The sequence below is a fragment of the Puma concolor genome, chromosome D1 (assembly GCF_028749965.1).
Source record: "Puma concolor isolate L17-30 chromosome D1, mPumCon1.1.hap2, whole genome shotgun sequence".
NCBI lineage: Eukaryota > Metazoa > Chordata > Mammalia > Carnivora > Felidae > Puma > Puma concolor.
In genome coordinates this window covers 71,792,967-71,819,181 of record NC_141676.1, presented here as the reverse complement: position 1 = coordinate 71,819,181, position 26,215 = coordinate 71,792,967, and the positions used below count along the sequence as shown (strand labels likewise).

Sequence of the window (26,215 nt, the reverse complement as noted above, 5' to 3'; positions counted from 1 at the left end):
TTCCTTCCTTTTATTTTTTTAAAATAAACTTTATTTATTTTTGAGAGAGAGAGAGAGGGAGCAGGGGAGGGGCAGAGAGGGAGGGAGACAGAGAATCCCAAGCAGGCTCCACTCTGACTGACAGGGGGCTCAAAAGCACCAATCATTAGATCATGACCCCAGCCTAAGGAAGAGTCCTGTGCTTAAGGGACTGAGCCACCTAGGTGCCCCTCTCCTTCCTTCCTTTTAAGAGAAGGCTGTACCTTTATTGGCAAGCAGGCTATAAAGCTACTGCGGTGGGTGGCTCATTGGGCCAACCATGGTTTTAAGCCTCAGGTAGTATTCAATCATCTCAGGCTGGTCTTCCACCTGGTTGAAGGCCGGGCTGTTGCAGAAGCCCACTACCTGGGGCTGGGGTCCAGATAGGCCCGCAGGTGCATTTTCCCACCTGGCCGCCTCCCAGGGCGGTGCCTCGCTGCGCGCTCTGCGCAGGCGCTGTAGCCGGGCGTCTGCTTCCTCCTCCAGCTCTGGCGGGTCCCAGAGCGCCAAGGCAGCCTCAGCCGGGGTAGGCTGTGTCGAGCTCCACACCAAGGTAGGTGAACTTGCCCAAGTTCCACTTCTTCCCCGGCTCCACTTCCGTCATCTTGTCTGTTCTTCGGGAAACTTGTTTCCACCGCATTTGTTTCACATATAAATGTTTAAAAGAATTCGTTCCCGGTTGCCCGACGGCTCTGATCCCTCACCCTTGTGCACACAGCTCCTGACCTGTTTCCCCAGGGCCAGTTCAAAACGGAACCTGTTCACAGCCATTTTCACAGCAGGCAAGCAGTGCACGGGAGGGAGGGGAAGAAGGTCAGAAGAGGGCGGCAGTCCTGCCCGGGTTCCAGCCGGAGGAGGGCCCCGGGAGGGGACTGGACGCACTCCAGAGGATATAGGGGACGCCTCAGGTGTCAAACCCACACTAACCGGCACCGGGAGAGGCTGCGGAGGACCCGGGAGGCGGGCTGGTGGAAAGTTTCACAATTCTGCCTTTGTGGGGACGTCTAGAGGGCACCAAGAGCCTCGCTCATCTTGGCAGAAAAATTGACCCTAGTGTTGGGAAGTCGCAGAAATGCCAGGGACACTGAGAGCAGGAGGGGATGAGCAGCTGATAAGAATGAGATGCATGGGTTCGGAACACCTTCATTCATTCCCCTAAACACTGTGAGGCCTCAAGTCGCTTTGGGTTTAAACACGAACATGTCTGGTTTAATTTAGAGACAAATCATGAACATTTTAAGTTATAAGCAACTTGATTATTTAAACTCCAAATATACTCTTTACACAAATCATGAAGGCAGGTTGTCTTTGTCATATGTAGTGTCATTTCGACCTACGTTTAAATTACATTTAATATATAAAGTAAATATCAAATAATCTTGTCTTATTTTGTCATCCAAATATGGATTTTTCTTCCAAAATATAAATTTTAACAAGTTTTTTGATCAATGGAAAAGAGTTGAAATATCTCTTTATATGTAATTCATTCAAATAACAAATACTTAATAGGTGCATGATATGTGCCAGGGCACTTTTCTAGATTCTGGCAGGTCCAGCAATGAACAAAACAAAAATTATGTTTACATGGGCCTTCCTTTTTATTATGAATAGGAATGTATGTGGGGGAGGGTGGGGGAAGAAACCAAAAATAAATTTAAAGCAAAGGCTAGTATATATTAGAAAGTAATAAGTAATGTGGAGAAAAATAAATTGGGTAGAGGAGAAACATTCAAGAAAGAGGAGTAATTTTAAGTAAGTTCATCAGCAAAGATTTAACTTCTAGGTAATATCTGAGCAAACACTTGAAGAAGGTACAGAAGCAAATCATGAGCATACCTAGGGAAAGAATGTGCCAGACAGAGGAAATGATAAATGCAAAGACCCAGAGAAAAGAATAAGTCTGAAAATGTTAGGAACTGCACCAAGTCTAATGTGGCTGAGGGACTGATCCTGCAGTAGCTGATGATGCCAGTAAGCCCAGAGTCCACTCATATAACGGCTTCCATGCCATTAAAAGGAGTTTGGCTTCTACTTTTAGGGCTTTTAGCAAAAGAATAACTTTATATAATTTATTTTAAGAGGACCATTCTGGAATCCCTGGAATAAATGTTTAGAAGGCAATTAGTAAGCAGGGAGGTTGTTAAGAATCTTGTTAACAGACAAGAAACTGAAAGTGAATTATAAACCATGGTGGTAGCAGTGGAAGTCACAAGAAGGGGTGATACTTTGTATGTCTGTGTAGGATGGATGCCTCAAGATTTGTTGATGGACTAGATGTGAGCTGCTAAAGAAAGAAGAGTTGAGAATGACTTCAAGGTTTTTTGACCAGGATTGAGCTCCCTCTGAGTTGGGAAAGGCTGCAGTTGGAACAGATTTTGGAAGGAGAATCAGGACATGTTGAAGTTGAGATGTGTCTTAGGGAAGATGTGGATATTAGGGTTTAGAGCTCAGGGAAGAAGTCAGGGCTGGAGCTGTAAAACATGTATCAATTACTGAAGATAATACAAGAGCAAATCCTATTACAGTTGACCTTTGAACAACATAGGTTTGGGAGCCGAGAAATGACACATTCCCTTTCTTCAAAGGTGCCCACATGTCTCACATGGGCAGTTGACTATATGAGATATACTTACACAGGAGAGGTGGGTCAGTCAACTCTAATAGCTTGTCCCTTGCATTAGCCTAGGGAGACTACTCTATTAGCAACATTTTTAACCAATTAGCTTTGGAATATACAGCATTACATTTCTAAGTAACTCTGACAACTGTTTATCTATATAATCCTAATTGTTTGATAACCAGGGCAATTAGTTAAACCTGTAAATCATTAAAAATAGAAGGGACCATCGAGATCACCTACCAAAGTTGATTATTAACACATTTCTGGATGTGCATGTATCTAGGAACTAACACTGTGAAGGGAACACATAGAGTCAGAAAATAAACACAGCTATAAGGCATTCATTTTTTATCAAAACAATCACACATGCATTATGGGATAGAATGCAAATAAACCCTTGTGAATTTTATTTTATTTATTTTATTTTATTTTAATTTTTTTAACTTTTATTTACTTTTGAGAGAGACAGAGACAGAGTGTGAGTTGGGGAGGGGCAGAGAGAGAGGGTGAAACAGAATCCAAAGCAGGCTCCAGGCTCCAAGCTGTCAGCACAGAGCCTGATGCGGGGCTCAAACTCAGGAACCATGAGATCATGACCTGGGCTGAAGTCAGACGCTTAACCAATGGAGCCACCCAGGCACCCCAAACCCATATGAATTTTAAAGACAAAACAGAAGATGTGAGGTAATCTCATGTGTTCCCATTCCTCTGCCATGAGGAAGACTTTGAGAAACATTGTTTCCAATTCTCTCATTGTCCTTGATATTAGAGTCCACAAACCCAAAATGTCATTTAAAGTTTGCATACCCATTATATGAACAACCCACAGTTGACATCATCCTTATGGGGAAAAACAGAGTTTTACCCCTAAGATCAGGAACAAGACAAGGATGTCCACTCTCACCACTTTTATTCAACGTATTCAAAGTCCTAGCCACAGCAATCAGATAACAAAAAGAAATAAAAGGCATCCAAATCAGTAAGGAACAAGTAAAACTTTCACTGTTTGCAGATGACATGATACTATATATAGAAAACCTGACAGACACCACCAAAAAAAAAAAAAAAAAAAGACTTCTAGAACTGATAAACAAATTCAGTAAAGTCTTAAGATACAATATCAATGTACAGAAATCTGTTGCATTTCTACACACCACTAATGAAGCAGCAGAAAGAGAAATTAAGAAAACAATCCCATTTACATTGGCACCCAAAATAATAAGATACCTAGTAATAAACCTAACCAAAGAGGTGAAAGACCTGTACACTGAAAACTATAAAACGCTGATGAAAGAAATTGAGGACCACAATTACTCAGCAATCAAAATGAACGAAATCTTTCCATTTACAACAACGTGGATGGAACTAGAGTGCATTAAGCTAAGTGAAATAAGTCAGAGACAGACAAATATCATATGATTTCACTCCTATGTGGAATTTAAGATACAAAACGGATGAACATAAGGGAAGGGAAGCAAAAGTAATTTTAAAATAAATAGGGAGACAAACCATGAAAGGCTCTTAAATACAGAGAATAAACTGAGGGTTGCTGGAGGGGTGTTGGATGGGGTGGATGGGCTACATGAGTGATGGGCATTAAGAAGGACACGTTGGGATGAGCACTGGGTGTTATATGTAAGGGATGAATCACTGAATTCTATTCCTGAAATTATTACAACACTATATGTTAACTACCTTGGATTCAAATTTTTAAAAATTAACTTTAAAAAAGGAAAAAGGAAGTTGAGGACCACAAAGAAATGCAGATATTCTACGTCCATGGGTTGGAAGAACAAATATTGTTAAAATGTCTATACTCCCCAAAGTAATCTACACATTTAATGCAATCTCAAAGTACCAACAGCATTTTTCATAGAACTAGAACAAGCAATTCTAAAATTTGTATGGAACCACAGAAATCCCTGAATAGCCAAAGTCATCTTGAAAAACCAAAGCAAAACTAGAAGCATCACAGTTTTGTACTTCAAGTTACATATTACAAAGCTGTAGTGATCAAAACAGTATGGTACTGGCACTAAAATAGTCACATAGATCAATGGAACAGAATAGAAAACCTAGAAATAAACCTACAACTATATGGTCAATTAATCTTCGACAAAGCAGTAAGGAATATCCAATGGGAAAAAGACAGTCTCTTCAACAAATGGTGTTGGGAAAACTGGACCACTTTCTTACATCATACACAAAAATAAATTCAAAATGAATTAAAAACCTAAATGTGAGACCTGAAACCATAAGAATCCTAGAAGAGAACACAGGCAGTAACTTTTGTGACATCAGCCATAGTAATATTTTTCTGGATAGGTCCCCTGAGGAAAGGGAAAGGAAAGTAAACTATTGGGACTATATCGAATTAAAACATTCTGCGAAGTGTAGGAAACAATCAATAAAACTAAAAGGCAACCTACTGAATAGTAAAATATGTTTGCAAATGTTATAGCCAATAAGGGGTTAGTATTCAAAATATATAAAGAATTGATAAAATTCAACACCCAAAACACAAATAATACAATTTAAAAAAAATGGGCAGAAGACGTGAACATTTTTCCAATGAAGACATACATATGGCCAATGGACATGTAAAAACTTTCCACCAAGGAAATGCAAATCAGAACTATAATGAGATATCACTTTATACCTGTCAGAGTGGCTAAAACCAGTAACACAAGAAACAACACATGTTGGCAAGGATGTGGAGATAGAGGAACATTCGTACATTGTTGGAAATACAAACTGGTACAGCCACTGTGGAAGACAGTGTGGCGTTTCCTCAAAAAGTTAAAAATAGAACCACAATCCAGCAGTCACACTACTGGGTATTTACCCAAAGAATACAAAAACACTAAATCGAAGGGATACGTACACCCCTACATTTATAGTAGCATTTTTTACAATAGCAATTACAAAAATATGGAAGCAGAAGAGGTGGTTACACACACACACACACACACACACACACACACACACACAGGAATATTATTCAGCCATAAAAAGAATGAAATATTTCCATTTGCAACGACCTGGATGGAGCTAGAGAGTATAATGCTAAGCAAAATAAGTCCAAGAAAGACAAAACACCAAACGATTTCACTCCAGTGAGAATTTAAGATACAAAACAAATAAGCAAAGGGGAGAAAAAGTGCAACAATTCAAGAAAATAGACTCTTAAAGGTAGAGAACAAATTGATGGTTATGAGATGGGGGTATGGGTTAAATGGATGATGGGGATTAAGGGGTGCACTTATTGTAATGAGTTCTGGGTGATGTATGGAATTTTGGAATCACTATATTGTACACCTGAAACTCATACAACACTCTATGTTAACTAACTGGAATTAAAATAATAACTTAAAAAAATAAAGTTTGCATGACCTTGGGCAAGAGTGTTCTATGTCTTATTTGACTCACACTGATAATATCCACCATAAGGGGTGGTTATGAGGATCAAATGTAACAATTTATGTTAAACACTTAGCACAGTGCTTGGCAACATAGTGTCTAAATATGAGCTCTTCATTCTGGGCTCTTCTGCCACCAGAGATGAGATTGTAGAGAGCATGGCTCATTTATTCAGTACCACAATTAATTCATGAAAGAGTCAGGACCAGGAAAAAGAAAGATGGAGCATCTGCTGTATGTCGTAACTGGACGTAGAACATATGTAATGTCACTTCATCTATACAGAAGCCCTTGTGGATTAGACTAGAGCCCATTTCCTAGCTCACATTCCAGTGGCTTTCTGCTACAGCATGCAGCTCTCTGGTTTGGATCCTCTGCCTGCTCAACATGTAATTGCATTTGCTTCCATTGACAGAGAGGCTCACAGAGACATTCACATCTAATTTGCCCTCTTGCTGTAGCCTCTCTCCTGCTTATCATACTGACAGGTGGCTCGAAAATCATAAATGGATGGGGTTCAGGAGAGGCAGAGCAGAGCAGCTGGCAGGCCAAGGTTAGGAAGACACTCTGGTTCAAATGATTTGCGAGATTGGAATCAGATTTGAAAATCTTTCTTTCTCTCAGCTTCTTTCCTAGAGAGAATAATTTAGGAAGATCCCAAATGACTTCTCACTTTTTTTTTTAAATAACGAATATCATATGCTTATGCAGTTGCCAACTTGGAAAACACTAGCAGCAAAGGAGTGAGACATGCTATATAGCAGCAGTATTCTCCAGAGATGAGTCTGACACACTTCTGGCTCAGAAGCCTGGGGCAAGGGATTGTAGCCACTCCTAACATCATCCATCTGTGGACAATATGCTAAAAATCCGTTCTGCCAACAGATGGGCAAGGCTGCACGTGATAGTATCTATACACCCATGGAAAATGGTCCTCTTTCAAGATGATTCCATTATACCCTTTCTTGCCCTAGCAGGGACCATTTTGATTACTGTGTGTTAATTCCTTTTCATCAACACATGCCTCTGCTGCTCAGGAAGCACATGCAAAGCATCCAGAGAGACATTAAGAGTGCTAAGAAACATGCACAATCTGAATCAGGCAAACAACTGAATATAAATTCACCTTGCCATGCATCTGGCATTGACTGAAGTGACAAGTTGTGTTTGGACAGAGAATGGGCAGAGAGGAAGAAGAGCTAAGGAGAGAGCTTAGACATTTTTTCACTAACATTGTATTTTAGGGTTTTTATTAGATCAAGGGTTCCTGAATTCAGCCAAAATTCCTGGCAAATGAAAAAAATAGAGGGTTAGCCCAGGTGTTTCAGAGGACTTAGTATGACAAGTTTTCTATGAAGAGTAATGGAATTGGGCGCCTGGGTGGCTCAGTCAGTAGAGTGTGTGACTTCAGCTCAGGTCATGATCTCACAGCTCGTGAGTTCGAGCCCTGTGTTGGGCTCTGTGCTGACAGCTTGGAGCCTGGAGCGTGCTTCAGATTCTGTGTCTCCCTCTCTGCCCCTTCTCTGCTTTTGTTCTCTCTGTCTCTTTCTCTCTCTCTCTCTCTCTTTCAAAAATAAATAAACATTAAAAAAAATTTTAAAAAAAGCAATGGAATTAATGTCTTTCACTTCTGTTTACCAACAGTACCAGCTCTACTTACTGATGTCAGAATTCTCATCAGTAAGATCCTCCTTTGCAGGATGAATGGTAGCTAAAAAAATATAATGTTTGTGATCAGTGCCATTCATGAGTTGTTAATTATTATTATTAACTTTAATAATAATATTTCATCCTAAATAGGATTTGCATTAGCTTTTTGACAGAAACACCATCAGACAGCTAATATTCTGGAAAGCTAAAACTTGAACTAGGTCTTCTAACTTCAAGTCCCAATGTAAGGACTACCTTCATGACACCTGATTGCCTCCTCCTTTTAATTGAACTCTTCTATATCTCAGAAATTTGCAAAATAAGTTGCCACTTCAGGTCACAAGTGTGCATGGCTAAGTGTGTCCATTTGCTAGAGAAGTACAGTTATACATTCAAGCATTTCTCTCACCTTTCCCTTTGTGTCTGCATCTCCCCAGAATGGCATTAGCTGTAGCTGCTTTGGTTACATAGATTGGAGTATAAGAAATCACTGTGAAAGCAGAAGTACTCTTAGTCTGAATAAATACTAGATAAACAGTAAATTAAAAGGCAAAGTATAACCTGGATGGATCTGTCAGGCCTGAGTTAAAATTTGAGTCCCATCACCAACTGGCTGTGCAGTCTTAGACCAAGTAATTTTATTTCCCTGAGTCATAGTTTTATTTTCTGTAAAATGAGATGACAATAATTCTATCTCAGGGTTGTCCAAATGATAAAATAATGTAATAATATAAATTCCCTTGGAATTATAAAGAACTGTAAAATAATTAGCTGTTTACTGTTATACTAGGCATTAAAATACTAAAATGTTTCTGCCAAACCTGTTGTCCACTCCATTGCTCAGTCAAAACAATTGCTTGTTTCTTCTCTTTCCTTCTTTCCTCTTTCATACCTTCATAACTATCATTTGATGTACATTTAAAATACAGAATCAGAACACTTCACAGCAATCTACTTGCACCTGGTTCAAGATACCATTATCACTTGCCTGGATTTCAGCAAAAGTCTTCTAATTGGTTTCTGCTTTCACGTTAAATCCCCTCCCCACACCCCCACGTATATCAACACAATAGCGAGAGGGATTCCTTTAAAATATAAGTTGGATCCTGACAGTCCTTTGCTTAAAACCTTCCAAGACCCTCTCATATTACTGAGAATAAAAGCCAAACCTTTACAATAGCCTTCAAGGTCTTTTCATTTCTTAAGGTATCTTGCTAATGAATCAGAACATCTGTGTTAACACAATTCTTTGTCTCAGAAGACTACTTACAAGACAATGAAACCTTATTCACCTCCAATTTTAACCTCCCACAGGGCTTGGCTTGATCTTCTCTATCTGTTATTATTTCCTTTTTTGTTAATAAGACACAGCTTTGGATCAGGCTCTCAAAACTCTACCAACCTTTCAACATGGGCAGCATCAGGTACCCACATGGAATTTTCCAAAGCTCAGGAGAATCATGTTATAGGCAAGTCAAGGGAAGGAACAGAGTTGACCTCTGGTGTAAGCCCAAAGAGATGATGCTACAGTGTCAGACCTCTATGCCTGTGCACACAGTGCTCCCTTTGCCCAGACTCATATTTCTCAGTTGTCACTTGTCAAAATCCCACCCAGTAGTAAAAACTGAACTTAAATGCCACTGCCTTCCTAGACCCTTACCTAACCTGTCCAGTCAAGAGTGGTTGTTCCTTCTTTTGCTCCACCAAAGTTTTTCCTTCTAGTTTAGCATGTGAATCATTTTCTGCATTCTAATCCAGTGAATATGTCTGCTAAGTACTGACTGATTGTCCCTTCCCTGATGACAGAATTAGTCACAGTGACTCCTATAACATAACTCTCAAGGCAAGTAGGAAGAAAGTTCTTCAGAATTTCAGGGTAAACTAAAAGGGAATGGGAGAGGATAACACTTACCTGCAGTGTAAAATGTCTTCTCAGAGAGATCTGTGCTTTCAACTTCCCCAGCTCCCTCCTCTGCCTCTCACTTCAGTATATTAACTGTATTAGAAAAGCTGTAGACTAGACCACTGATTCCTAGAAGCAGGCCAGGGAGAGTCATTCGGCAGAATCATCTGGGGGCAATTTTCAATACATGGATTCCTGGGCTACCTCTCTTTAAGTGCCTATAAATTCAGGTTAAGTAGATCTGGGCCAGGACCTAGGTATAAGATTTAGCATCGAATAATTAGCAAATTTTTGCAATAACTGACTTAGGGGCTAATTTTAATATTTTTTAAAGAGAAGATGGGAAGTATAGATGATATGGGGGAAAAGGAAAAAGAAAAAAACAAATGTGGAAAGGTCAGTATGAACCCAGCATGCCACCAGAGAGAAGGTGGCATTTAGCTAGAGGATGTGATTTTCCAATTTAAGCTCATTTTGTTTTTGTCTTACCATTATATTCACTAATAACTCTCAAATAAAATTTTGGTTTAGGGTTAGGTCACCCTCAGGGAATGAATATGTAGGCCAAGTATTATAGTGTCCTTTCCTTCGGAAGTTCTCTGTCTCAGTGTAAATTAATAAGTTGACATCATAATAACTATACATTGGTCAGTGTAGGCTTGTTTACTGCAAGTCTGCTCTAAGACACATCTGTTATCATAGGTTGACAAAATCAAGTTTCAGAATCTGTAAACTTGTAGGCCTTGGAAGAAAGGACCAAGCAGAATTCGCCCCATTAAAAACCTATACATTAGTAGCTAGTAGAAACCTCTAAATATCCCACTATGTTTTATTCATTAATATATTACTAATACATGATAAATGAAAGATAAAAAAGAGCTGGAGACTTAGATACATACAGATCTTGACTCTGTGACTTATTTGCTTTGTAATATGGTCAATGGTAAATGCCGCTTAAATGCTCTACTCCTATGTCCTAGGCAGTGTCCTTGACATCTTACACACCTCATCCTATTTCATTATCTCACCTACCCTGCAAAAGACTTATTATGTGGCAGTTACTACTAGATTCCTACATGTTAGTAATTCTCTCCTTTTCCTCAGAAAGGGAGCCCCAATTTGATTTTAGGTTCTCAATGCATTAAATGTATACAAAATGACTGGAGTTCTAGCAACTATCATGGATTCAGGATGACTTTAAGGATGCAAGCCACTTGTTAAGGATGCAGAATAGATATGGCCTGGGGTTCCTGGGAATACTAGAAAACACTGTATATTCCATGTATGGTCTCCCTCTGTGATTCTTTTACTAAATAAATAAATAAATAAACAAATAAACAAACTACCATAACTATATGCTGCTAGACATAATCCAAAGTACTACAGAACTAGATTCTTATTTTACATTGAGGAAACCAAGTACAAAGAGATTGAGTAACCTACTTGAGATGACACAGCTAAGTACTGAGCAGAAATTCTTCACTGGCAATATGATTCTAAGGCCAATGTCCTTGAATCTCTGCTTTATGACATAAAAAAAAAGATATTTTGCTTTTACATTTGGTATAGACCAGGAAAACTTACATCTGCTGATATTTTTTATGTGCCATACATTATGCTAGGTATTGTCAACATATATTGTATTATCTCATTTATCCATTATGCTTTGTTTTTTTTTTTATATCTAAAAACTAGGTGATTTAAGTACATTCTCTCTTCTTTTAATCTCTATGAACTGAAACCAAAGACCTTTTCATATAGTCTAGCAGGAAACACTTGCTAATCTATAGCCAATGGTTGACTAAGATCTTTTCTGAAAGTCATGCAGAAAATAATCTCTTCATCTTTGATAAAGATCATACATGAGATTTAAACAAGGCAAACTTGTTCTTGTCCTTTGTTTCCCTTTCAAAGCCACTCACATATTGGGGAAAACTTAAGACCTATTCAAAATAGGATAAAATAAAATAAAAGTAAGTAGCTCTCCTGCCAGAGGAAAGAGATGAGAAAAGAGAAAGGCTTGTTATCCAAAGCATCAATTCTACATTTTATTAAATAACTAAATAAGGGTTAAATAAAGAAGAAACACACACACACACACACACACACACACACACACACACACACACACCATAAAAATAGAGCATGTAAAAACCAAAATTAGAGAATTTAGTAAACACCATACTCCACTCTATATTTAAGTAAAATTAAACTGTTGAGTATTAAAAAAATTAGTGGTGTCTTAAAAAAATAAACAAGAATAAAAGTGATTATTTAAGCTCAGGATTTAAAAAAAAATTTTTCAGGGGTGCCTAGGTGGCTCAGTCAGTTAAGCATCCAGCTTTGGCTCAGGTCACGATCTCATGGTCTGTGAATTCAAGCCCCGCATCAGGCTCTGTGCTAACAGCTCAGAGCCTGGAGCCTGCTTTTTATTCTGTGTCTCCTTTTCTCTCTGTCCCTCCCCACTCATACTCTATCTCTCTCTCAAAATAATAACATTAGAAAAAAAGTTTTAAAGAAAATAAATTTAAAAAAGATTTGCTAAGGATAGAAGTAAAGGAGATTGCAAAGGGAAAAATCAATAGATTTTATTATTAAGAAAAATTGAATACAAATACAAATGACAAGAGGAAAATGTTGAATTTTTATGAGAAGTGAAAGAATTACACATCACGATGATAAATAATTGTTTCTAGCACATTAGCAAACATTTAAATGATAGCACTTAATATTAGGAGAAAGGCAATTAAATAAGCATCTTTATACACTGATAGTGGGGAGATAAAATATACAGCTCTAAAAACAATTTTGGCAATGGCTATTTACCCAAGAATTTAGAGCAAAATTTACATGCAAGTATTTTCGTTTTTTCAAATATTTTACCAAGTGTGACCTTTGACTCCTTTTTTATGTATAAAGGCCACTCTTAAATTATGAATATTTACTTCCATTGAAAATATTTATTTAACAAAATGCACAACAGGCTCTCTAGACTTTCAGGAAAGATTTGGTAATGATAGGTTTGTCAGCAAAAGCTTGAAGTTCCCCAGTGGACTACTTAGAAGTATTGTAAAATCCTTTAGAGTATGAATGTTCTAGTATGACTGAGAGAAGGGTCTCATTCATTCATTTACTTATCCATTCAACAAATGGTTTTTATTATATGTTGTGTATGAAGTATGGTGCTAGGCACTAAGGATGCAATGGTGAACAGAAAACATGGGAAGGTGGCCACCCTTGTGGGGGTCATCTAGTCCAGTGATACAGATAAATTAATCAATAATTACACAAACTAATAGGGAAATGGCAACTGTAGAAATACATGCTTTGAATGAGCTTATAGGGTACTCAGAAAACAGACAATGGAGAAATGAGGTGATGACAAATTCTTAATTCGTTGTGAGCGTAAGAGAAACTTTTCATTCACAAATTTAATGGTCTTGATTTCAGCTATTCCATGATACACTTGAAGGTCTCTAATGTTTAACTAATGAATGAGCCCTCCTCACTGTGGTTTTGTTGTTCTCCTAGTTTTGAGGAATTTGTGAAAATCTCTGAATTCATACCTTATGAATCATAAGGGTCTTTCCTACAGTTAATATTTCTCCCAGGATTGGAACTATCTGAAAATTTAGGCTTTGAAGAATCTACTGTCTTTAATTGCTATGAAGTCAGCATCTATTTTATCCACAGCTATATCCTTTGTACCTAGTGCCTATCATATAATAGATACTTAATACATATTTCTTTCTTGATTGAACTACTATGATGACTGGTTTAGGAGAGCCATGAGGAAGCTCTAAAGAAGTGACTTACAGGGGTGCCTGTGGGGCTCAGTTGGTTAAGCCTCCAACTTCAGCTCAGGTCATGATCTCATGGTTCATGGGTTTGAGCCCTGCATCGACCTCTATGCTGACATCTAAGAGCCTGGAGCCTGTTTCAGATTCTGTGTCTCCCTCTCTCTCTGCCACTCCCCTACTCATGCTCTGTCTCTCGCTGTCTCTCAAAAATAAATAAATGTTTAAAAAAACTTAAAAAAATTAAAGAATAGATAAAATGGTTTATCCCTAAGACATACACAAGGACAGTTTCCCAAATGCCTCTTTCCCTTAAATAATATAATGAGACACAGATTCTTGGAAAGGGCATGGATAATGGTTCACACATGACACACTTAATGCTTTGGGGAAAAGCACTTTTACTTCAAATCTCTATTTTTTTGTCTTAGAAAATAATTTTAAGTTTCTTTATTTATTTTGAGAGACAGAGAGAAAGAGAGAAATAGAGCACATGGGTGTGTGAGCTGGAGAGGGACTAAGAGAGAGGGACAGAGAGAATCCCAAGCAGGCTCCGTGGAGGGGCTCAATCCCACAAACCATGACATCATGTCCTGAGCCAAAGTCAAGAGTTGGGCACTTAACCAACTGAGGCACCCAGGTGCCCCTCAAATCTCTATTTTGTTCAATATGTCTGAGTTATGGTGTCTTTCCACATAACTGGCATCTAACCTGAACATAACACATGCACAGGCCTTCTCCTTTTATTAAGTAGAAAATAGCATAGTTTAAACTGTCTAATGTTTACCTCTTTGCAGATTTCTTTTGTGAATTGATTTGGGATTTAAAAAAAATCAAATTCCTCAGTTGTAGCCTTTCTGCAACATGTCAGTTCACATTAGCTGAGTGATGCCTACCTACCTAATGTCTGCAAGTTTGCAGCCTACCAATGAGCAAATAAAAGCCAGAAAAAGAATATTTTGACCTGGCTTTAGTCCCAAAGTGGAATTTATTATAAGCAGAGTAGCAGCGAATAGTTATTGAGCATTTATAGTCCCACGCATTACTCTAAAAGCATTATAGTTTTCTCATTTTTTCTTCATATTGGCACTGATGAGGTGGGTACTATTGTCATCTGCATTTTACAGATGAGGAAAGTGATCCCAGAGGTTTTAACCAAGGTCACATAGCTATTAAATGATAGACACAAGATTTGAGTTCGAATAGTCCAATCCAGAGTTGGTGCTATTATTCACTAGTCAACATTTCCTTGCTATGGCTAAGTTTTGTCTCATGGACTACTCTTCCTCTCTGAGGGAATATAGCCAGCTCTCAGAAAGGGTGAAAAATAGAAACGGGAAAACTGTTGGCAAATAAATAAGTATTCATCTTTTATCTTTCATTTCTGCTTCATTAGGCACCTAGTGGAATATAGTGATGCAGGAGGAACATGGCTACTTATAGTTCCCAAGATTACATGTTTGAGCTCTAGCCATAGTGGGTTTCTCACTCTTTCTCTCTCAATTTTATTTTTATTTTTACTCTTTCCTTCCTAGATTCCAGTTCCTAACAAAAGAATACTCAATGAACTATGATTACATGCCCAAGTCTGGTCTAGTCACTGGGGGCCTGGTGCCTACTAACACAGCTGCTTGAGGGACCATCTGTGTATATAAGAGGCATTTATTTCTGTCAATCAATGTGAATTGTATAGATAGTTCCAAATTTTCTATCATCAAACATCCTTGGACTTGAAGTTGAAAAGGCCTAGGAGGGGCGCCTGGGTGGCGCACTCGGTTAAGCGTCCGACTTCAGCCAGGTCACGATCTCGCGGTCCGTGAGTTCGAGCCCCGCGTCGGGCTCTAGGCTGATGGCTCAGAGCCTGGAGCCTGTTTCCGATTCTGTGTCTCCCTCTCTCTCTGCCCCTCGCCCGTTCATGCTCTGTCTCTCTCTGTCGCAAAAATAAATTAAAAAAAAAAAAAAAAAAAAAAAAACGTTGAAAAAAAAAAGAAAAAAGAAAAGGCCTCGGGACATCTGGGTGGCTCAGTCTGTTGAGCATCTGACTTTAGCTCAGGTCATGATCTTGCGGTTCATGAGTTCCAGCCCTGCATCAGGCTCTGTGCTGACAGCTCAGAGCCTGCAGCCTGCTGCAGGTTCTGTATCTTTCTCTCTCTCTTTCCTTTCCCTGTTCATGCTGTCTCTCTCTGTCTCTCAATAATAAATAAACATTAAAAAAATTAAAAATTAGAAAATAGCACACAACTACCATTAACAAGTCATTAGTTCTCTCAGAGTGTTGATTTCCTCAAAAATAAAGTATCTATAATTATCTTTGCTCAGCCTACCTTGCAGGGTGATTGTGGAGACTCAATAGAATTATTCCTCTTCATAGCTAAGACTAATAAAGTGCTTATCATGCATAAGCACTATTTTAAATGCTTTGCATATTATTGACATTAACTTTCCCATTGACCCAATGACATAGATGCTAACTTGTTCCCATTTCACAAATGGGGAAACTGAAAAACAGAGAAGATAAGAAAAACTTGCTCAAGTTCACACAGCTGTAAGCAATGGATCAGGAGCCATAGCTTTTGAGTCCATGTTCTCAACAACTTCTAATGTGGACATGAAACACTTAGTAAATGACAGAGCACTATTCAAACATAAGATATTGTTATTACTGTCAAGCAATGCATTTTAACACCAAAAATCCATGTCGGGTCAGAGGATCAAACAAATGAAATATGATCGAGCATTTGGATCTTTGTTTATACCGGATTTTGGTACTCTGGTTTTGTCCTAATTCAGTAGTTATAGAAAAGGTGTGTATTCAATTCTGGCTCAAATTTTTCCATGAGAGTCTGTTGTAAAACATTTTGTTTCACTTTTATGACAAATATTTTGATACCTCCATCAGAAACTCTTATTTTGTTTTGGTTCACTCAGTTTCATGACTCTTAAAACGTGTACTACAATTTATTGCTACTTTGGGACCTCAGTTTCACTGTGTTCTAATTCCAGAGTAAGGTCCCATGACAAAAGAAAAGGCAAACATGAGAAAAATGGCAAGATTGACCATGTCAAGGAACAAAGAGCCAAAGGACCATGGCAGAGAGCCAGGGAGGAGAGAGAAATCTTGGTCACTTCCCAAAGAACATGTTTTCTCAGAAAAGACTACCAAACTAACTTAGAGAAAATGGTGTCAGGACATGATGGGACTTGAATAATGAATATAGGACCTGTGGTGCAGCTGGGCACCCTGAAAGCTGGGGCTGGAGCACTTAGAAGAGGGCAAGAGTCTTTACCAGAAGGCCCTTTATTAATATGACTCATTGATTGTATGTGTAACAAATTTCCCTCTTTTCTGCCATTAGCTAATTTAGTTTATCAATATATATGAACTAAATTTAAACTATAGCTTATCTTTTTGCAGTAATATGGATGGCCAAACTTTTTGCAGTAGTTTGGATGATTCAAGTGTTCACCTGGTTTAAAAAGCTGTTTCCCAAGGAAATATTCAAGGTCTATACATTGTTTACTCAGCCAAAATTGTGAACAAAGAATATTCTATTAGAAGAGGTTTTGGTTAGGGTGCCTGGGTGGCTCAGTCATTTAAGCACTTACTTTGGTTCAGGTTATGATCTTGTGGTTAGTGGGTTCAAGCCCCACATCAGGCTCTGTGCTGACAGCTCCAAGCCTGGAGCCTGCCTTGGATTCTGTGTTTCCCTGTCTCTCTGCCCCTTGCCTTGCTCATGCTTTCTGTCTCTCTCTCTCTCTCTCTCAAAGATAAACATTTTTAAAAATGTTAGAAAAGGTTGTGGCTGGGTAGATACACTAAATTATCTAATAGCATTTACTAGCCCTGACTTGTTGTTTATTTATGTAAGGGGTTCAAAATGGCACAAGGCAAATAATTTTTCTTCACAAAACTTGAGCTTTCTTTTGAGAGATCAGACTATCTAAAAAACAATAAAAGAGAACTAAAAGAGAAATTGGTGACTACTGAAACACTTTGTGATACAGTTAAGGACAACAGATGCCGTGAGAACTCAGAGAAAAAAAAGCAAATGATCAGAGTGGTAGGAAAAGGCTTGCCAGGGGAGGCTGGCCTGACCTAGATATGGAAGGATCACTAGGTTTGGATATGGTTGGGTAAAGGCCATTGCGTGTAGGAAAGAGTGGAAAAGAATTCTTTGATTCATAGACTCATTTATGCAGCAAGTATTAATTGAACTTTTTTTGTGTGGAAGACCCTGTGCTCAGTGTGCAGATGTGAATGTTTGCTCCATAGGTTCATGATGGATGGATGGGTGGTGCATCTGCATAAGTAGGAGTGATGAATTAGAGAACAGTAGAGGAGGCAAAATAGAGATGAGGCCATAATGTAGAGAGACCCAAAAGCCAGGTGACGGACTTTTAGGAAACAGAAAACCATTAAAGGTTTTAAACTAAGAAATATCATGATGAATTTGGCATTGAAAGAGGACATATTGAGCTGAGATGTACAGCCAGGAGACAGAGACGCCAGACAGAAGAAAATGGCCACAGCCTAGGTGTGAATGATTGAGGATCTGGTCCAGGTTGTTGGCAAGGCACAGAGAGAGGAAGGCTGACACGAATGATATTCTAAATGATGAAAACAGGAGAGAATATATCAGTGATACTTCTGAGATCTTTATGCCGTAAGTAGAAGTGATAGGTTAGAAACTGAGGATTGGGAGGAAAATGTCTTTGGGTAACTTTCTAAATGTGATGTGATGACAGTTTTACATAGTAAAAACTTACAACCCTGATTGTAACCCTGTTAATGACATGGTCAGGACATTTCTTGTTCCTTTGTATTTTTTCCTGGTACCTGATTTTCAACAGATACAGATAAAAGAAGCATGTCTGATATCAGGCTTTTTCAGATCTTTGGTAAATGACAAGCCTCAGAAGTCTTGGCTGCCTCAAAATTGAAGGCAGGCATGGAACAGCTGGCTGTTTCCCTTAGAATACATGGTTCTCTTATTGTATAGCGATTTACTAACTGGGGCTCCTCTCAACAGAGTTGGGCATACTGAATTAATGACCCTGGCTGAGCAGGTGAGAGTGATGGGAAACAAAGCCAAGTTACATAGGATAAATACCAGCCTTATTTCACCCCACCGTAAGGAAAACATTTGTTATTCACCCACAGAGTAAGGTGTGTTCTGAAAGTATAGCACCAATGGCATATATCTAGATTAGAGTGGAAAAGTGATTTTAGCCAACTTACTTTAAAGAACAAAGTGTATTACTACCAAAATACTACCTTTCTCTACTAAGAAATGTTTCCAACTCTTAAGCCTCTTTCTTTTTTTTTTTTTTTTTAATTTTTTTTTTTCAACGTTTATTTATTTTTGGGACAGAGAGAGACAGAGCATGAACGGGGAAGGGGCAGAGAGAGAGGGAGACATAGAATCGGAAACAGGCTTCAGGCTCTGAGCCATCAGCCCAGAGCCTGACGCGGGGCTCAAACTCACGGACCGCGAGATCGTGACCTGGCTGAAGTCGGACGCTTAACCGACTGTGCCACCCAGGCGCCCCTCTTAAGCCTCTTTCTTTGGCCAAAGCAGAAGACTGTAATGCCTGTTCCTTTTGCTCCCTCTTGGAAGACTCTTGTTTTCCACTGGAAATAAGCGGACTGTCTTCACACAGTGCCTAACCCAGAAAAATCTGCCCATAGGCAGTGTCTGTGGACAGCAAAGGCTTTGTATCAAGATCCCTCTGCCGTTCGCTGCTAATAGGATTTTACCTTTTGAACCAAATAATTTTAACCCAAAGAGTACTGAAAAACCATAGCAGCTTGGCTGTGGCTGACACTCAAATAATTGAAAGATGGAAAATTCAATTTTACTGTTGTCAAGTTTCTGGGTTATTTCTCTCAAGTGGGATATGGGACCCATAAAGTCAAGGCAGCTTCAGGTGTGATTCCATTTTTCATTTTACGGTAAATCCTCACTCAGATTCAATCTCATTCTTAAAGTGAAATAAATATCTCTATCCATGGTGGTACCTCCAACTTCAAGTATTTCCCAGTCTTAATTTATCCTGAGTGTACCCATTGACTGCATCTCTGCTTAATAGCTCAACCAGGCCTAACTTTACCACTTGAGACCTTCCACAACCTGACCCCAACTTAAGTCTTAACTCCTCATATACCTGGCTTCTTACGTGTCTTACCACCTCTGTGTATTTCCTCATGTTCTCCCTGCTGCCTAGAAAACCCTTGCCTCTTGATTCCAAGCATTTACATTCAATCTTTATTTCAAAACCCAAAATGTGAAGATGGGGAGAATGGGAAGAATCAGCATTTACTACCTGGGAGGCACTGTGCTATTATGTACTTGATATAATTATCTCATTTAATCCCCCCAACACCATGATGCTGGTATTAATACTCCCATTTGAGAAAATAAATGAGGCTCATTGAGCCAAAGTAACTTTTTCCTGAGATCACAGTTAAGATTCAAAACCAATCTGCCCAGAGGTTGAGTTCTCATTATCTTTGATGCTACTTCTTTGACTTTTATTAGCCTCTGCAGAGTGTCAGCAGAATCACCTCTCTTCCTTGCCCCTCCTGGAGGCTGGCTGTGCCCCCTCCCCTTTCCTCCTCACCACTGCACTCCCTCCCTACCAACAACTCCCTTTTTTCTTATGTTCCCAGAGGTTTTCAAGAACCCTCTTTTTCCTACCACTATTCCCAAGAACCCAAAGAGTTCATTCTTACTGCTACATGGGGTTGTGCTCTTTTAGAGGTCAACTTAAGGGATGGCCCAAACTAAAACACATCTAATCATTTTTTGAAAAAAGCTAATAGCTAATGAGTGTCAATTTTGTGTGATGTCACTAACACAGGTTTCTAGATAATTTTTATTAAGTATAATGAATACATAAAAGAGTATATATCATAAGTATAAACTGAGCACATAGATAAAACCAGCGCTTCAGAAACCCCCCTCATGCTTCCTTTCAGTCTCTGCCTCCCCCAAAGATTAACACTTTTCTGACTTCTAACATCCCAGATTGGTTTGTCTCTTTCTGTTACTTTTTTTTTTTTTTTTTTTTTATAATTTTTTTTTTTCCAACGCTTATTTATTTTTGGGACAGAGAGAGACAGAGCATGAACGGGGGAGGGGCAGAGAGAGAGGGAGACACAGAATCGGAAACAGGCTCCAGGCTCTGAGCCATCAGCCCAGAGCCCGACGCGGGGCTCGAACTCACGGACCGCGAGATCGTGACCTGGCTGAAGTCGGACGCTTAACCGACTGCGCCACCCAGGCGCCCCTCTGTTACTTTTATAAATAGAATAATACAGTTTATACTGTTTCTTGTCTGACATCTGTCTCTCAATACCATGTCTGTGAAATTCATCCCCATTGTTAGAGCACTTATAGAGGGATCATTCTTATTGCTCCTCTTGATTTGCTTAGTTTTCTACTCTCAGAAATTATGAAAATGCTTTCCTTGTGAAATAGAAATTTCTACTTACCAAATGTGCAATATTTGATAGATTATATAGATTTTTTCTTTTTAATTTTTAATATTAGACTTTTTTCCAGCTTCATTTAGAAATACTTAACAAGTAAAAATTGCATATATTTTAGCTGCAAAATGTGATGTTTTGATATACATGTATGTTATGAAATGATTATCAAAATCAAGGTAATTGGCATATCCATAACCTCACATAGTTAAGATTTGTGTGTGTGTGTGATGAGAACACTTAAGATCAACTGTCTGAGCAAATTTGAAGTGTACAATGCTGTGTTATTAACTACAGTCATCATACTGTACTTTAGTCTCCAGAACTTATTCATCCCACATTATTGAACCTTTGTACCCTTTGACCAATATCTCCTCATTACCCTTGCCACCCCCCGCCCCGCCAGCTGTTGGCAACCACTGTTTGCTTTTATAAATTCAACATTTTTAGATTCCACATATAAGTGAGATCATACAGTATTTGTCTTTCTGTGTCTGGCTTATTTTGCTGAGCATAATGTCCTCGAGGTTTATACATGTTGCAAATAGCAGCATTTCCCTTTTTTTTTTAAGGCTAAATATTCCCTTATATTTTACATTTTCCTTAGTGAGTTATATAGTTAGAAAGCGATGAACAAAAATCTCACTGTTTAAATATTCACTTACTTGTTCAAAGATCATTAATCAAAAGCTTACTCTGTGCTGGAAAAACAGTATATATATTTTTAATCCTGTAGCTGTTTTATCGTCACTATTTTGACCTGGGAAGCACTCTGATTCTGTGTTAATAAATATAAACATTTATATCAGAATTATACTAGTACCAATAAATTATTGGTGAGAAATGATTCTTAATGATTCTACAAACCCAAATTAATTCCTTGATCAGTTTCCCATATAGCACACTTAAAACATTTCCAACTTTTCATGTGAATAAAAGTACTGAAATTAAAAAAAAGAGAATCTCACATGAAATACTGTCTTAAGACAGAAGAAGTTTTAAAGTTTATAGCTGTTTAGGACTTATAGATCATTTGATCCAATATTTTTCAAACATCTTTTTATCCAACCAACACTTAGTGATTGTGTGACCACAGGCAAGTCAACTGACCTTCTGTAAAGTGTAGATTACTCCTACCCCAGAGAGTACTACTACTCAGATTACCTTGTATGATGTTCATACAAATTCCAAGTAATATGCTTGACATATAGTAGGGACTCAACTTTGTATATGTTTTAAATATGAGTAGGTAGTTGTGCTTATATGACCAACTTCAAGCAAGTGGCTATGTTAACCAGTTAAAAGCAGAGAAGCAGCATGGCTATGCTATAAAGGAAATCTGTCTTCATTTCTGAATACCTGTGTTCTATTACTACCCTCTCCTTTTCCTACCCAAGGAATTTCAAGACTTAACATTTGGAGCCTCATTGTTCTTAACTGTTCAATGAGGATGTTTTGTATACATATATCTTACGGGATTGTTGTAGTAACATTCTGCATGCAGAGGTGCTTTATAAAATAAAACACTTTTTAAATCCAAATGATTCGTTTTACTACAGAAAAGACTATGGAGAAGCATTGTGGCATTACTAAGGAGAGAAGCCACACTTGTTTTAGTTTGAATCTTAATATCTGCACATTATGGAGAATCTACAATATGCCAGTCACTGCTAAGCACTTTACAAACACATTCACTGGCTCACTAAATCCTCACAACAACGAGGATTTAGAATTGCTCACGTTTTCACTGAGGAAATTGAAATTCACAGAAATTAAGTACCTTGTCTAAGGCCACTTGGCAATGAGTAGGACCAACGCACAAGTCCAGGTCTGTCTGGCTCCAAGACTCATGCTTTTTGCACCACGTGGTACTGCCTCAGCAATGTGAAATAACAGATGCTGCCCACATTAAAATTACATGGAGTTGTGGTAAGCAGATCGGCATGGGCTGTGTGAAGTGGGTGGGACAGATGCTGAAACTAGGCAGAAGTATGTGTACTGTCTGAAGGGAACCAGGACAAACAATCAAATAATGTACTTATGGGGGGAAAAAATCTGTTGCTCTCAAAATGTTAAAACATTTTGTTTAAATAGAATCATCATTTTCCTGTAATGAGGAGCACCAGAGATAGTGAAATACGATTAGTGAGGCAATCAGGAATGCTGTTTCAAGTTACAGTATGCCCGGTCTCAGGAAAACCCCGTAAGTATACTGTGACCTTTAAATGGGCCTCATTTAGAGTGTGACCCTTCAGTACATTAATGTCCCTTTTGGCAGTATTCTTAAATTGCTTATAAAAATGTCATACCGCTTGTTAAAAGAAACATGTAGGAGATTTTAAACCCTAATATGGCTAATTTGGTCATAGAACACTTCAGGGGGAAAAAGATGTTTGATTGGGAAATAATGTTCTTTCTTTTTTAATTGTGAGCAGAACAACTATAACAACTCTGTTAATCTAACGAAGGTTGAATGTCATGGGAGCAGAAAACCTAGGCGGTTTTGTCTTTCCTACCTAGTTATAAAATTCTTCCTGAAAATATAAAAATGGAAACTTTAAAAAGGAAATAAAACCACAGGGATCCTTTAGTAAAACTTGCGTTGTATTTCCCAAGCAAATATTTGGAGAAGCTCATTTCCTTTTCTGTTCTAAACTTCACTCAGCCCTTTTGTGTATTTACCGATCACAAGCATAATGCATTCTTACTGTAAATGCTTTAAATGATATCACAGTTATATAGAACAAATGTTATCATCTAAACATAAACACTGTGCTTTGATGAACATTCTTCTGCATGTATCTACTGAGTCTCTTTCTCGTGAACACACACACACATACACATATTCGTACATAATCCTATATAATTGGAATCAGACATATGTAACATTTCATTAATCTTTTTTGCAAGTTTCCATGGATATCTTTCCAAGTTTTCTATTATCATGTTTAGTGGCTGCTTAGCATTTTCACTGTATGAATTCATGAAGCATATATATGTATGTATATATACGTATACATATACAGTTTAAATATTTATTTCAAATTTTTATTTAAAATCTAATTAATGTATAATGTCATATTGGTTTCTGGAGTACAATTTAGTGATTCATCACTTACATACAACACCCAGTGCTCATCACAGGTGCCCTCCTTAATGCCCATAGCCCATCTAGCCCATCCCCCACCCACCTCCCTCTATGAAGTACTGTTAAGAGGCATATTAATAGTACTGATTACATACCCTGAAATCAGAGTCAGCCGTTTCTGTCAATGCAAAGTCCCTTTCCTCATAGTTTTTAAGGTTCCTGCTTATAAAATGAGGTGTTTGAAGTAGATGACTTAGCTAACACTGTATGGAACAGTATGGAACATACTTCTTCTATGCCCTACCTTGAATTGTTCTTTCCAGTTTTGTGTGCCCCTGTCTTCCCACACCTCACAGAATGGTACCATGAGAACACACAAAGGAGAGAGAGGGAGAGGAAGAGGGAGAAGCAGTGGCGAGGTTGGGAATTCTTCACTTGAGAATCAAGAGAGGTTTTTTTTTGGAGGAGAGCTTTAAAAAGATGAACTTGACTTTGAAGAAATGGTAGTACTGAACATGTGGCATGATGTGGAAAAATGTATTCAAAAAGTCAGGGAACAGCACAAATATGAGCACTGAGACAGGACAAAGCACACAATCGAGGCTGATATAACCCTACTTAGAGGAAGGTGACAATAAGGAAGTTAGGTTCATATTATGGTGGAAATTTCTAAATTGTAGGAGTTGTGAGGTTGTGAAGGAGACAGGTAGGTGATGAGAATTTTTGAAGGCTTTAGGTGGGAGATAAAATTGTAAGGGCAAAAGGATTTCTCTTACCTCTGTTCACCTGTTGTTTTTGAATGGTTCAGAAGAGGAGAGTTAGTAGATCAGAAAGACCAGTTGGGAGGTTGTAGGACCTGAGTCTTGTTAGCAGCACTGGGATGGGCAGGCTGCAGGATTGAGGCACCATGCAGTCAGACTCTAATAGCATGGCCTCTAGGACCACACTGCCTGGTTTGAATCTTTTCTCCAGGGTTCAGTAAGTATGTGAGTTCAGGGAGTTACTTAAACTTTGTTTCAGTGTCTTCACGTGAAAAATGAAGATAATGCTATTAACTACATTCATGGGAGTATTAAGAAGGTTAAATAGGGGCGCCTGAGGGGCTCAGTTGGTTAAGCATCCGACTTGGGCCCAGGTCATGATTTCACGGTTCATGAGTTCAAGCCCTGTGTCGGGCTCTGTGCTGACAGCTCAGAGCCTGGAGCCTGCTTCGTATTCTGTGTCTCCCTCGCTTTCTGCCCCTCCCCCACTTGCGCTCTGTCTCTCTATCTCTCTCTAAAATAAATAAACATTAAAAAAAGAGGTTTAAATATGTTAATATTTGCATATAGCAAGCACTACCTTTTTGGCAGAGGAATTATAAAGATGTGATGAAGGAGACATTTCAGAAATAGAGTTAGTGGAACATTTAGGGAAAAAGATTTGATGCTACAAGATAAAAGAAAGATGATTCCAGCATTTCTAATCTGGGTTACTGAGAAGATATTAGAAAGAGAGCTGAGGAATGAGAGAGCAGGTTTGCAGAGGGAAATCGTATCTGATTTATGCTAGGTGGATTTTAAGGTACCTAAAGGATATTCACATAAAACCTACAGCTTGAGATTTGAGACATTATTGTACATAGGAACCCAAGGAGAGCTGTAAATTTTGGAGTCATGAACTTCATATATTATGGGGGTGATTTTTGGCTTTGGACATGATTGAGTGAAAATTCTAGGCTTAAAGAGATGGAGGGCATGCATCCATTCAACAAATAGATGTTGGAGCTATCTAATAGGTGCATGGCAGTTTATAATTTTAACATTGGTCTAGGGTAACAAGGATTGATTTGACACACAGCTTCAAATCGTCTGTTATTACCTCCAGGAAACCTTGATGATCCACTGTTTCTGATACTAAACTAACCTGTAGTATAATTTCCAAATGATGATTTTCCAACTGGGCTGCATAAAACAATGACAAATGCTCTACTTAATAAGCCTCAAAGCAATTAAGACACACATATCAGAGAATTTTATTGCATTTAATCATCAGAGAAATAAACAAAAATGTACTGTGATGAGTAAATGAATTTGATAAATCAATTATAAGTTAATTTCTAGAACAGATTTTGAAGGCTATAGAACTCTGATATGGCATGGTTGTAGGTTGTTAAGTTCTGACAGAATGAGAGAAAAATAATGGGAAAGGTACTTGGCTGGGATCTAGAAAAACTAGGTGTTTGTTTGGG

At 38.4% G+C, this 26,215-nt stretch overlaps 1 long non-coding RNA gene across 2 annotated transcripts in view; it reads left to right on the top strand.

Annotated features, from left to right (window-relative positions):
* Positions 1–308: 308 nt before the first annotated feature.
* LOC147576805 (uncharacterized) overlaps positions 309–26,215 on the top strand; it is a 168,877-nt gene continuing 142,970 nt past the window's right edge. For both annotated transcript variants that reach the window (XR_015241154.1, XR_015241153.1), the window contains exon 1: positions 309–571. This is a non-coding gene — a long non-coding RNA (uncharacterized LOC147576805). The remainder of the gene's footprint in view (positions 572–26,215) is intronic.